General features: G+C 54.1%; 1 protein-coding gene across 11 annotated transcripts in view; it reads right to left on the bottom strand.

Moving 5' to 3' along the window:
* TFEB (transcription factor EB) overlaps nt 1–12,414 on the bottom strand; it is a 91,846-nt gene that overhangs the window by 58,838 nt on the left and 20,594 nt on the right. For 2 of the 11 annotated variants that reach the window (XM_075910341.1, XM_075910344.1), the window contains exon 1: nt 9,977–11,997. The exons of 6 other annotated variants lie outside the window; for them this stretch is intronic. The gene's annotated coding sequence lies outside the window, so the exon portion shown is untranslated. 3 more of the 11 variants (XR_012897896.1, XM_075910351.1, XM_075910349.1) reach the window with 3 other exon arrangements.

Genomic DNA, 12,414 nt, shown 5'->3' with positions numbered 1-12,414 from the left:
AGAGCAGGGCTACTCAACTTTGGAAGACCCGAGGGCCACAATGATACTCCCAGCATATGTCGAGGGCCACAACTTAAGTGTCGTTGCATATACATGCACAAGGCTCGACAAATCATGTAATCTACTCGCCCGTGGCGAGTAGATTACAAGTCGGCACAGCCAGCGCAGCGCGATCTACACATGCGCAGCTCGCAGAACCGCATGGCTGGCGAGCGGGGCTCGCCGCCGCTTGGCGAGTCCTGTACATGCAAATAGCTTATTTCACACTGATGGGGGGGATAAATACAAAGCACTGCCCACAATGCCCCAGTGCTCCCGGCACCTCTTCCCTGGGGGCTAATAAAATAAAAAATATTTATGGAGATATACATATCCCATAGAGCTGGAAGGGACCTTAAGAGGTCACCAAGTCCAGTCCCCTGCCCTCACAGATTTGCCCCAGATCCCTAAATGGGCCCCTCAAGGATTGAACTCACAACTCTGAGTTTAGCAGGCCAATGCTCAAACCATTGAGCTATCCCTCCCGCTAGAAATGCTGACATCCTGTACCTGTCTGTTCTAGCCAGATTGCCCGCTTGCATCTTTCAATGTTCACCCCACCTGGAGACACCTCGCCACTGTGGAGCGTGTTCCCAGTAGAGGCCATATTCAAAGGATCCCACCTGCGGGCCGTGTGTTGAGCCCTGCATAAACCCAAACTGCCCCGCAGGCCGCAAACAAATGGGTCACAGGCCGCATGCAGCCCACAGGCCACGTGTTGAGTAGCCCTGACCTAGAGGCTCTAGTCCCATGGCGCCCAAAAAGTTTTGAAACAGTAGCCATTACAGTGGCTACTGCTATAGCAAACTAGCCACATTATTCTGAAAACGTACATAATTTTGGGAGCCAACTAGCCACACTCAACTAGCCAAATAGCCACATGCGGCTAACGGCTAGTGTGTTGGACACCAAGGCCTAGACTAAGGCCAGAGCCGCACTGTGCTGAGCACTGGATGTGCACAGAACAGAGTTCCTGCCCTGAAGAACTTGCACTTGACGTACAAGACAGGAGAGATCTGGCAAGAGTCTAACGACGGTGATTGCTGGTCACTGGTGGAAGGGAGCTACGTGAGCACAGACCAGGAATCCACACCACTCACTGCATCCCTCCTTCCCCTCACCGTGAGCTTGCTTTACAAGAAAGAGGGGGTGGGGTGAGCAGAGAATTCTGCCATTTCCCCTTAGGAAATTCCTGAGCCCATCACCTGAGGAGCGGGAGAGGTGAGGGCAGGGGAAAAGGGAAGCCGAAGTGGGGCCAGGCCCCTCATGTGAAATGGGGAGGGGGAAATTTGGGCCAGTTTTAAAATAGCCCAGCCGGTTCTGCTTGGCTTCACCCTCTGTAGCGCTCAGCAGCTTCTGCTTTTGCTCTGACTCACCCGCAGCCCGGGGCGGGGGGAGGCCCACAGATCTGAGAGAAGGAGAATGAAAACCACCGGAGTCACAAGGGCCGTGAAAACCGGAAAAGACACCCAACTCAAGTCTGGAGTTCGGCCACCACAGAATGGGGTCTCATGAGCCCGCTTGGCCTCAGCTGGGGGGTGCCCTCTTTGCTTGGAGGAGAGCACCCCCTCTCCCTCCTCGGAAAATCCAGAGTGCAGCAGGACATGATGCTGGTGAGTCACTAGGAGGCGCTCTTCCCTCCGAGGGCAAACCAAACCACCAGCTCAAAGCAGTGCGGCCTTATAGGCCAGGCCCACAAGCGAGGTCCCAGCGAGCTGTGGGCCTTTAAAGATCCTATTTATTCTTTGCAAGATGAGAGGCATTAGCCTCGGCATCCTGACCAACACAATCCAGGCCAGGCACCCCACCTCCGTACATTCTAACAAAGAGACCTGCACATCCAGCACAAAAGCAGTCTATGTAGCCTCTGCTACACGCATCTGGTACCACCCTAGATCCGGGATCTCAGCCCCTTAGGGTCACAGATCAGTGCTAGGGAACCTCAGTGGCCCTGACCTTCCCGTGAAGCTAAACGGGAACAGGTTTCTTCAGGGAAAAAGCCGAGAACCTTAAAACAGAAGGGCCCCCAGCAAGACGCTTTATGCACATAGCACCCAGCACAATGGGGCCCTGAGCACGGTTTCCTATAAGCCGAGTGCTTGGCCGGCCACCCAGGAGATTGAAATGCTGCCCAGCTGAGTAGCAGAGCGCTCAAAGCCTGCAGCATGTGTTTCTACTAGGTATGTAAATAGGTAACTTTACCGGCATGCTTACCTGGGTAACTGGTAAACCAGCGCTGGCTGCACTGTGCCACAGGCAGGGGGCTGCTCCAGCCTAGCCCAACCCAAGCAGCCACCCTGGCCCTGGCACAGTGAGCCCGTTAAATGTGATGTTTAACCAGGTAACTTTTTAACCATAAGTTTACATCCCTATTTTCTACTGGTGGTACGCATCCACATGTGGCTTGGCACACACATTTATTCCGCATTTAGATGGGAAAAATTATTGGTCCTGATCCTGACTGGGGCCTTGGAGTATTATTGGTGAGATCCACTGATGGGGTCAGCTGGCACAGTCCCATTGCCTTTGCCATTTATGCCAGCTGGGGGCCTGGCCCAGACAGAGCGATCTAGAACCAGCCAGCTACAGACAAACTAGATCTAAGGACGGACAGACATAGGTGAGGTGGATTACAGCTCAGATCATTTTCAGGTTCCAGCTCTCATCCCGTCACCTTGCCTCATTCAATCCACCACTCCAGCCATGTTCCCTGCTTTTGTAACCCCTTCCCCATCTCTGTTAGCTCCCTGCCTTCCTGCAGCTGCAATCTGATACCGGAGGGCAGAGCCCATGCACACCTGAGCAACTGGCCTTTCCACCAGAGCAGGACAAAAGTGGCTCGCAGAGGGCGGACCTCTGGAAAGAGGCAGAGAAAAAAGTTCCCTTCATTGTGGAAGGTCTTACCGGGCATAGCGCAATCACAATGGAGTCTAAACCCAGATTAAGCCTGGGTGAGGGCAGGCAGAGGGCCCATCTGGGTTAGGCAGGGCCTGACATGAATCTAGGTAATCATGCCTCCCAATGAAATGACACCTGCTAGCTGCTCTGTGGTCAGCAGCCCGGAGGCCTGCCTCTGCGCTTGTAGGGTGCATCAGCGGTCAGCCAGCAAGGCGGCAGCCCTGCCAATGGGATTGGGTTTCCTTTCAGCCCTGCTGCCCAAGCACCTGTTCCCACTGGCCACGTCTGAGCAGTGCCTCCTGTCAGTCACCGAGAAGTAAGGGCAGAGGACTTGCAAAAGAAAAGAGGGGAAGGGGATCAGGGAGACACGTGTAGGGAAGGAAACAAACAACGGAGAAAGGAAAGGATAAGAATGCAGACAAGGGAGAGAGAGGAAGAGGGGACAAAAGAGAAGGGAGTGGAGAAGCAGAGAAAGGAAGAGAAAAAGGAGGAAAATAGAATAGAACTTCTTTGCCCTCTGCCCAGAATCTGGGGAGGGGGAACATCTGAAACAGAGATCTGGGGGGACACTTCCAGGAGCCACCTTCGGGCTGGAAGCTCAGGGTCGGCGCTCCAGCAAGCGGAACTAGGATCACGTTCTCAGATGACGCCAGGTCCCACAAACCCCTGTCTGGTGCTGCTGACCTGGGGCTGAGAAACAGAGGAAGGAACTCAGAGGGGTGAGCCTCTGGAAGGCATGTGCCAGCCCTAGGGCAGGAAGCTCTGAAGGCCACTGGCTCTACAGACAGAAGAGAAAGTGGAGAAGAGTGGGGGACCCAGCATGCTTTTGGGAATGAGACTCTCCCCCTGAAGCAGCATCTGGGGTCATAGGTGAGGCAGGGGAGGGCACAATGGGCTGTGCTCCCAAGAGCCACGGCCAGGAGGAGCAAGGGGCAGGCAGCAGCCAGCGGGGGGATATGGCCAGGGGAGCAAAGCTGGCTGGAGCCACGTTGCTCCACTTGCCCCGCCAGTGCCAGCGAGTGCAGGAGAGGAGGGAAGACAGCAGCTACCAGCGGCAGACCCTCAGCCCCACTAGTCCCCTGGGGGAAGAGGAGGAGCAGGGGCGGGGACAGCAGAGCAGGGGCAGAACAGGGCTGTCCTTACATCACTTCGATCAGGCTGTGTCCCTGGGTGACCCTCCCCTGGATTCTAAGCTTCTATATAGTCAGGAAGACACTGAATCTCATGTTGACAGCGGGGAGAGACAGAGGCATCCTAGGCTGGACAGATGTCAGAGAGGGTCCCAAGAACACACACCCCCACAGGGGTTGGGTCAATCAGTATCACTCCCCTCCCCATTAGCAGGTACCTCCAGCCCCAGGATAGGAAAGGGTCGCTTCCGGGGCCAACAATGCTGCTTAGAGGGAAACTTTCTTCCTGGTGCCTTTGACTCATTGCCAATCGCATTTTTGGCTGCACAGCAGGCACTAAGGGGTTAACACCAGCATTCCCTGTAAGCTGTGAACTTGTGCGGCCACTCAGAAATTCAAATGCCACCCTACTGATCAGCAGAGCGCCCACAGCTAGGATTTATATTTATCATGGTAGTGTGCAGCCTCACATGCCTCGGTGCACACCAAAAAAATTATTCCACACATGGATAGAAAAGATTAGAGGGAACATTCGGTTAACACCCTATTCTAGCCCTGTTAAGGTCACTAGCTGCTCTGTCCCATGCTGTCAGAGCACCCATACCCATGCTGTGTGTGAACTTCTCTAGATAGCATGTGTTGCTATGTCTGGTCTGACCCCAAGCCAGCCGTAGGATAACTTCCCCTTTCCCCTAGCTGCACTGCATCTCCTGCATCATGGCCAATTATTTAGCATGTGCAGCACCACAGCACCTAGGAGCCTCGGTCACGGGCCAGAATCCCATCGGGCAGGTGCACGGTCCGTGTTTCTCAGAAGACCAGATTCTTAGCTTCAAGTCAACAGAGCGATGCCTATTGACACTCGATGAAGAGACAGCACAAACAGCTTTCGATGGGGGTGGGGATTTGAAGTAGATACTGCAAATTACCTCACAGCTGTCCCAGCCAGCCTGCTTTCGAGATGTTTCAGAGGGCTCGGCCTCGCGTGATTCAGACGAAGTCCCGAGCCTGGGAAAATACGGGTGGCTGGCAGCCCCTGCCTCAGGGAAACCTGGGGTCGGGCAGAAGGCAAGCAGAAGGGACAAGGAGATGGGTCTGGTCAGCTGTGGGGCAAGAATACATGTTCAGGAGTCCTGTTGGGATTTCTGGGGCCTGTTTATCCCCTCGTCCCGATGGACACTACAGCCCGGAATGGTGAGACAAGGGTGGATCCTAAACTCAGGAAGCAGGTGCAGAACAGTAAGGGAGACGGAGAAAGGAAAAAAGTCCTGACCGGCATGAGCAGGGCCCAATGTGCATTAGGAACTGGATACCTAGGGCCTGGCCCCCGGCTACTCTGGCCCCTAGCATCAGGGTGCTAGGTGTGCCTGCGGTGACGGGCTGCTCACCCTTCTACACAGCCCATGACTTTGCTCCCAGCCTGGGGGACGGCGGGGCCCACTCAGAAGCAGCGATACTCAGCAGCTGACGTGCTCCGCGTTCCGACCCCGCTGAGGCTAACAAAGACACAGTGTGTTCAGCCTTGAGCCACAAAGGGGAGCCTTGCAGAGCCGCGGCTGAGGGTCAGGCCAGGAATTCGGCAGTGCAGAAAGCTGCTTCTCCTCGGCTGGCAGGGGCACATCACGGTGGGGACCAGCTAATTCATACGGTGGGGAAGGAGGGCAGCATGTGGAGTCTTCCTGGGCTCTAAGGAGGGAGGGCAGCCCCTCACTCCCTGTCCCTGGAGCACAGGAAGGGCAGGCGCTGGGGGCAGCAACACTATGCCCCCATATGCCTACAGCAGATTTCTGGGGATGGAGTGTGGGTGGAGCCAGGCTGGCAGTTTAGGAAGGCAACGCCTTCCGCCGCCTAGCATGCCGGCCACCCATGGGAACCCCTATATCACTCCCTGGGTACTAATGCAGCCACTCCAGATTTACACAGGAATAAAGAACAATCCGATTCACACTCATCAATCCTAAAGGATCCCAGGGAGCATTAGAAGTTGATCTTCAAATTCTACAGGTGGAGCACTTCCATACCACTCAAATGCAACTATATCTGGGGTGGAATGCTGCTGCTCTTAACAGCGCACAGCAACGCTGCCCAACAGTCATCTACCGGAGGGTTCTGAATTTGGATCCAATTTGGATTTATATAGAATGGACCACAGCTGGAGATCAGCTACGCTAAAGAGCTGTGCTCCCATTTCGGTAGCATAATAAATGGCCGAATTTTTCAAAGCACGGTTAGGTGCTCAGTCCTTTGGAAAACCTGACCCCACTCCTGGGTGCTAAGCACTTGAAAATCTGGCCTGGAGCTCTTTGGAAAAAGCTGGCGGATATTTATGCTAGAAATGCTACAGCATAGATATTTACTGCAGCGACAGAAGGGGTTCTTCCATCGATGCAGTAAATCCACGTCTCTTAGCAAGGGTCACAGCCTTGAGCCATGTAGCTAAGCCAACCTAATTTTGTGCTATAGACTAGCCCCTATTGTCTTATAGGTTTGCAGGATCATGCCTTAAGTTTGTGAAGTGATTTGGGATCCTTTGGGGCAAAGCTGCTGTGTAAACAAATTAAATTAATGGACTAAAATACAAAGGGTGATGCCAGTATAAAAAATTACTCTTCCTTAAAACTCTCAGTTATTTACTGACACACGTTTTGCTGATGGATCTTTTCCAATGTTCACAGGGCTTGTAGTTTTATAAGTTCTCTCATTTGCACGAGAGTCCTTCTGGAATAATTTCCACCAAAGAACAGAGCTGATGTAACCAAGAACACAACTGGCCACTACTCTCTAGGACTGGTTTTATATAGCACCTGCCACCAGGGGATGAAAGCCCCAGGGTCTGATTCCCTACTGCAATGCTGAGATGGCATTTGCACCCCTGCAACATGAGCACAAAGTAGGTACAAAGCCATTACCGGCCGTGGGAGCGGAGGGGTTTTGCACTCCAGATGCAAAACGACACCTGTTGGGAAGATCCGAGAATCCGACCCCCGTGAGTCGTTTTCACTGACTGTTTGCGAATCTCCCAACAGACAGCAACTCCTGTTGCTTGGCAACAGGCTGAATTTTCCAAAGTTGCGCACAGCCACCACTTGGCAACTGACCAGGTTTGTGGAACTGCCTTGTTCCCGAGCTCTGCTGCCCTTGATCTGCAGCTCATTATCGCTCCGTTGTCTCCAAAATATGCCCCGTCTTTACTTAGGCAGCAGGAACGGCAGCCTACCGCCCAGGCTGCCAATGGCCCAGCTTCTCCTCCACACAGCAAGGTGCTGCCACCCTGAACATGCCCCCCAAACGCCTACCATCCCGGTCTCCCAAGCAACGGGCCCTTCCTGGCCACCGAAGGAGCAGGGGGAAGTCTGAGCCAACCAGTGGAACTGAACAAAATAAAACCCAGGGTTAAAAATAAACCGTGCAACGAGCCCGTGTCCAGATATAGCCCATGCACAGCACACGGGACGGCTCAGGTTACTGGCCCTTACCCTCGCCAAGGGGAGCCCGCTGCCAGCCTTATTGTGGCACTCGCTCCGGGAGGCTGCCAACGAGGTATGCAGTGCAGACTTTAGCGGCCCTTCGTGGCGCCTCCACTCTGAATTCCACGCGGTGGACACAGCGTGTTCCATGTGGGGGTGGGAGAGAGGGAGGCGCTGCCGCCTCTCCAAGCAAGCTCTGCAGCAGCGCTGGTGAGGGGCTGACAGACGCAGGGTGGCAGGAACGCCGCCCTACGCAGCAGAGGAGAAGCTGGGCCACACGGGGGAAGCCACATTTAATGCACGGTCCACAGATTATCCCCACACAGCCCACAACCAAAAGCTATAAGGCAGAGGGGCCGAGCAGTCTCTTGGTTGCAATATACTTAGCATGGTTCTCTGCTATGAATACCCTCCATCCGGCATAGGCCAGCCCCATCTTTTCAGGGTACAGTCTGAGTGCTCAAAGCAGAGCGGCTGTGCAGCTACAGGGAGGTGAGGCTGTATAATCTGGTGTCACCAAAACATCAGGTTTGCAAAGAGTTACATCCCTGGGCACCAGGCCCTGGAGGCTACGCACAGGCGGACAGGATCACTAATGGAGGAACAGATAGCCCTGCCCTAGAGTCTAATCCACAGAGCTACGCGCAGCAGGGCAAGCTTCCTGCCCCACAACCCTGCCCTCAGAGGACCTCTAGGGGGCAGAAGGAACCCTTTCTGCTGAGACACCTGACCCACGGAATTAACAGTGGTGCCTTCGACACCCTTCAGTCAGAAACTGAACGACAAGCCACCACACTGATTCCACACGGGTCAGCTAAACAGAGACAAATTGCAGGCTGAGAAAGGGGGAGGCCCCGTAGCCCATTGCCAGTCCCCTGAGTCACCCAGCTATGACTGATCACGGTGTTTTATGAATGGAAAGATCAATTGAATATTGACTCTCAGGCAGTGGGGTGGTTGCACCAGGGAGCTACAGGGGAAAGCCGGGGGAGGAGAAAGGGGGGGGAGATCTGACCTTTGATTCTAAGTTTGTGCTGCTTCATTGATAAACACAAGTGTTTAGGAAAGGAAACAGTAAAGAAAGAAGTGAAAATAACTGTTTCTTTATACAAAAAAAAGCCATCTTCCTTCCTTGTTTCTCTTTTCTGAATGCCACTAAGAATCAGGGAAGGAAAGGGCAGTGCCCACCCATGGGTGGGCCGGGCGGCACCAAAACCCCTGCGCGAAGCCCAGGAAGCAGACTCAAGAGATATACAGACACCCTTAAAAAACAGGAGCACCCAAACTCAGCCCAGCCAAGCAGCTGCTATGGGCTCAGAGCCCCACCCAGTTTAAAGGAAGAGTCGCCACCATCCTCAGGGTTAAAACGTAGAGGCGGCCCACGGCGGCTCCAAGGCCCAGTGGTGCAGGTCTCGGCTGGTGCTTTCAACACTGAGGGGTAGGGTCACACCACAAGCTGACAGGGAGGGAAGGGCATGCCGGGTGTCCCGGCTCTAGATCTGCGCCAGCAGCAAGGGGCGTTCGGGATGCCAGAGCCAGGAGGGTTCAGAGAGGGGGACGTACTCGCAGCTGGCACGGAGGCCACTTCACCGCTGCACCTCTCAGCCGGCTATTCTAGATTGGGCTCACTGCCCTCCCTCCCCCGCACACAGCTGTCACAATAGGCACTGCACACACACACCCCAGCTGGCATCCTCCAGCCAGCGAAAAGCAAGCACCTTAGCTAGCACGGCGGGTTCTACCCCGCGGTTGTCATTCTGCGCTCGGCGCACTGCAAAGGCTGCGCTGCACGGCCGGTGCTGGCAGGGCTGGTGCCCATAGGGCACTGCGTGATGCTGGGAGTGACGACAAGGGAGGCACACAAACATGGGGGGGGATGAAATTACCCCAACCTCCTCCTAAACTTCTGACCACCTTCCTGTCTGGTTCACAACACAGAGCCGCCAAGGCCCAGCAACTGAGGAAGGGCACAGAGCTGAGACTCGGTGCATCGAGAGGCCTTTCCTACCCTCAGCCCTTCGTGACCAGCGGGTCTGGTTTGTTCTTGTTTTCCCACTATGAAACTGTAAGGACAACAGCCAGCCAAAAGCTCAGACACCCAGCTTCCTCCGGACAGGTCCCCCTGCCTTCCTGAACAGTCCCACAATCACAGTGCTCTCTGGAGGCACCATGAAGTTGCAGAGCCTTTCTCTCCTCCCCACCCAGAGCTGGCTACAAGGCGCCCCACCAACCGAGGCCCCGGCACTTAAACATAGCCCTGGAAACCACACCCGCTTTCAAACCCCGCTTCCAGCACGAGGGACCCAGAACGCCCTGTATCGCACAGTCCCTCTGCACCCGCACCCCCCTCTACGACAGCAGGGCGTGCTGCTCCATCTGCCACCCATGGGGTGCGGGGATGGAGGAACGTGCCACATGCTCACTGCTCACAGCGTTCATTACCTGAATGCCGAGCGTGGCTCCCAGCAGCCAGGAAGAGTGGAGAAATGAGCTCAGATCCCTGCCAGGACGGGGACACCCAGTCGTATCCCCCCGTCACCGTCCGGGGCGATCTGGCTGACTCTTCCCCGGGACCTGCATTTCCTCATTTTTCAGGGCCCTGCTTCTAATTTAGCGCCCGGCAGCAGCGGGAAGAGGAAGTTGCAAAAGGCCCCAGAGCTGGTTGTCTCATTCGCTTAGCGTGACGAAGAAATTACTCAGCCAGCTAAAGGAAATAAATATATAGAGCCAAGGGCCACGAGGCGTCACCACATCTCCAGCCCTCCTACCGCACGGTCTGTGACCTCTCCGAAGAGAGAGGCGCATATCCCCGCACCTCCCGCCTGCGGCCCACTCGCTGCAGGGAATCAGAGCTGTGATTTGCGGGAAGGGACAGTGATTTTGCAGTCACACAGGTATGGTGGCGGGAGGTTGAGGGTGTGGGTCTATGATTCCTCACTGGCTACAGCAGCTCTGTTTAGCCCAGGCACAGTCTCATCATGGCCTGCATAACATCCAGGACACTATATTATCCCAGGATCATACAATATCTTACAGCCATAAAAATCAATAAAGCTTCACCACCCGCCCTTCAAGACAGGTCATTAGCCTCCTTTTACAGATAAGCAAAACTAGGTATGAAACAAAACCACAGAAATGGACCAAGGCCAAACAAGCAGTCACTGGCAGAAGCACAAACAGAACCAAAGAGGCCTGAGTCCACTCCTCTTCTCTGATCACTAGGCACGCACACCTCCCATAGAGACTAACGAGCCGGCAGTAAATACTACTCCCCCTTTCCTTTGCAACGTCTGACCACTGATAGCAAAGCGCTGCACAGACATTTATCAACCAAGCCATGCAACTTCCTGGCATGGCAGGAATTATCCACTACATTTTACTAACCGAGAAATTGAGGCAAAGACAGGTGATGTGACATATCCAAGGACAGGGAGAGTCTGTGGGACACTGACCCCGCAACACCGGTGCTTTCGGTACTATACTTGCCCTTTGTCCAAAAGGCTCTCAAAGCGCTTTAAGAACTTAAGAGCACTCCCAGCTCCTACAGGTGAAATGCAGAGAAGCACAGAGTTGTTTAACAGCTGCATAGCAATTCCAAGCAGCAGCAGGAAGAATCATGGACCTACCTGAAACTGCAGGGGGAGAAGGAGGAATTTTAATAGGAAGGACCCAGTAACCCACACTGGAATTTTCCCAGGACTCTGAGACTAACATCTGTATTCTTGCCAAATAAAGGGCATGTGATGTTTATTGACCACAAGGGTCAGTGCCTTGATTTCACACCTCACCCCTAAGTTTGTGGATGATACTAAGCTAGGAGAAGAGGTAGATTGGAGGGCAGGGATAGAGTCCAGAGTGACCTAGGATTGGAGGATTGGGCCAAAAGAAATCTGATGAGGTTCAACAAGGACAAGTGCAGAGTCCAGCACTTGGGACGGAAGAATCCCAAGCATTGTTACAGGATGGGGACCAAGTGGCTAAGTAGCAGTTCAGCAGAAAAGGACCTGGGGACTGCAGTGGATGAGAAGCTGGACATGAGTCAACAGGGCACCTTTGTAGCCAAGAAGGCTAATGGCATATTAGGGTGCATTAGGAGGAACATTGCCAGCAGATCCAGAGAAGTGATTATTCCCCTTTATTCAGCTCTGGTGAGACCACATCTGGCCCCATCTCCCCCACTATAGAAAGGATGTAGACGCTTTGGAGAGGGTCCAGCGGAGGGAAACCAAAATGATTAGGGGGCTGGAGCACTTGACCTATGAGGAGAGGCTGAGGGATCTGGGCTTATTTAGTCTGCAGAAGAGAAGAGTGAGGGGGGATTTGATAACAGCCTTCAACTTCCTGAAGGAGGGTTCCAAAGAGGATGAAGAGAGGCTGTTCAAAGGGGTAGCAGATGGCAGAACAAGGAGCAATGGTCTCAAGTTGTAGTGGGGAAGGTCTAGGTTAAATATTAGGAAAAACTATTTCCCTAGGAGGGTGGGGAAGCACTGGGATGGGTTCCCTAGGGAGGGGGTGGAACCTCCATCCCTGGAGGTTTTTAAGTCCCGGCTTGACAAAGCCCTGGCTGGGATGATTTAGTTGGGGTTGGTCCTGCTTTGGGCAAGAGGCTGGATTCGACTCCTGAGGTCTCTTCCAGCCCTAGGAGTCTATGATTCAAAGATGGCACTTCCGGCACCAGAGAAACCACCAAGACATTGCAACCGAGCACTGTTGCCCTGGGCAGCACACCTTAGTGACAGAGTTAACGAAACAGAGGACGCTAGTTTCAAGTCCCACAGCCACAACTAGTGAAAAGTCACAGGACCAAATCCTCTCTCACGCCGACCTTGCCTACGCTACCTTCTCCCGTAAAACTCCCCTGATTTCCCCCCAGAACTCCC

Source organism: Pelodiscus sinensis, chromosome 27 (assembly GCF_049634645.1).
Source record: "Pelodiscus sinensis isolate JC-2024 chromosome 27, ASM4963464v1, whole genome shotgun sequence".
Taxonomy (NCBI): Eukaryota; Metazoa; Chordata; order Testudines; family Trionychidae; genus Pelodiscus; species Pelodiscus sinensis.
The sequence above is the reverse complement of the archived record's forward strand: the minus strand, read 5'-3'. Positions and strand labels throughout refer to the sequence as shown.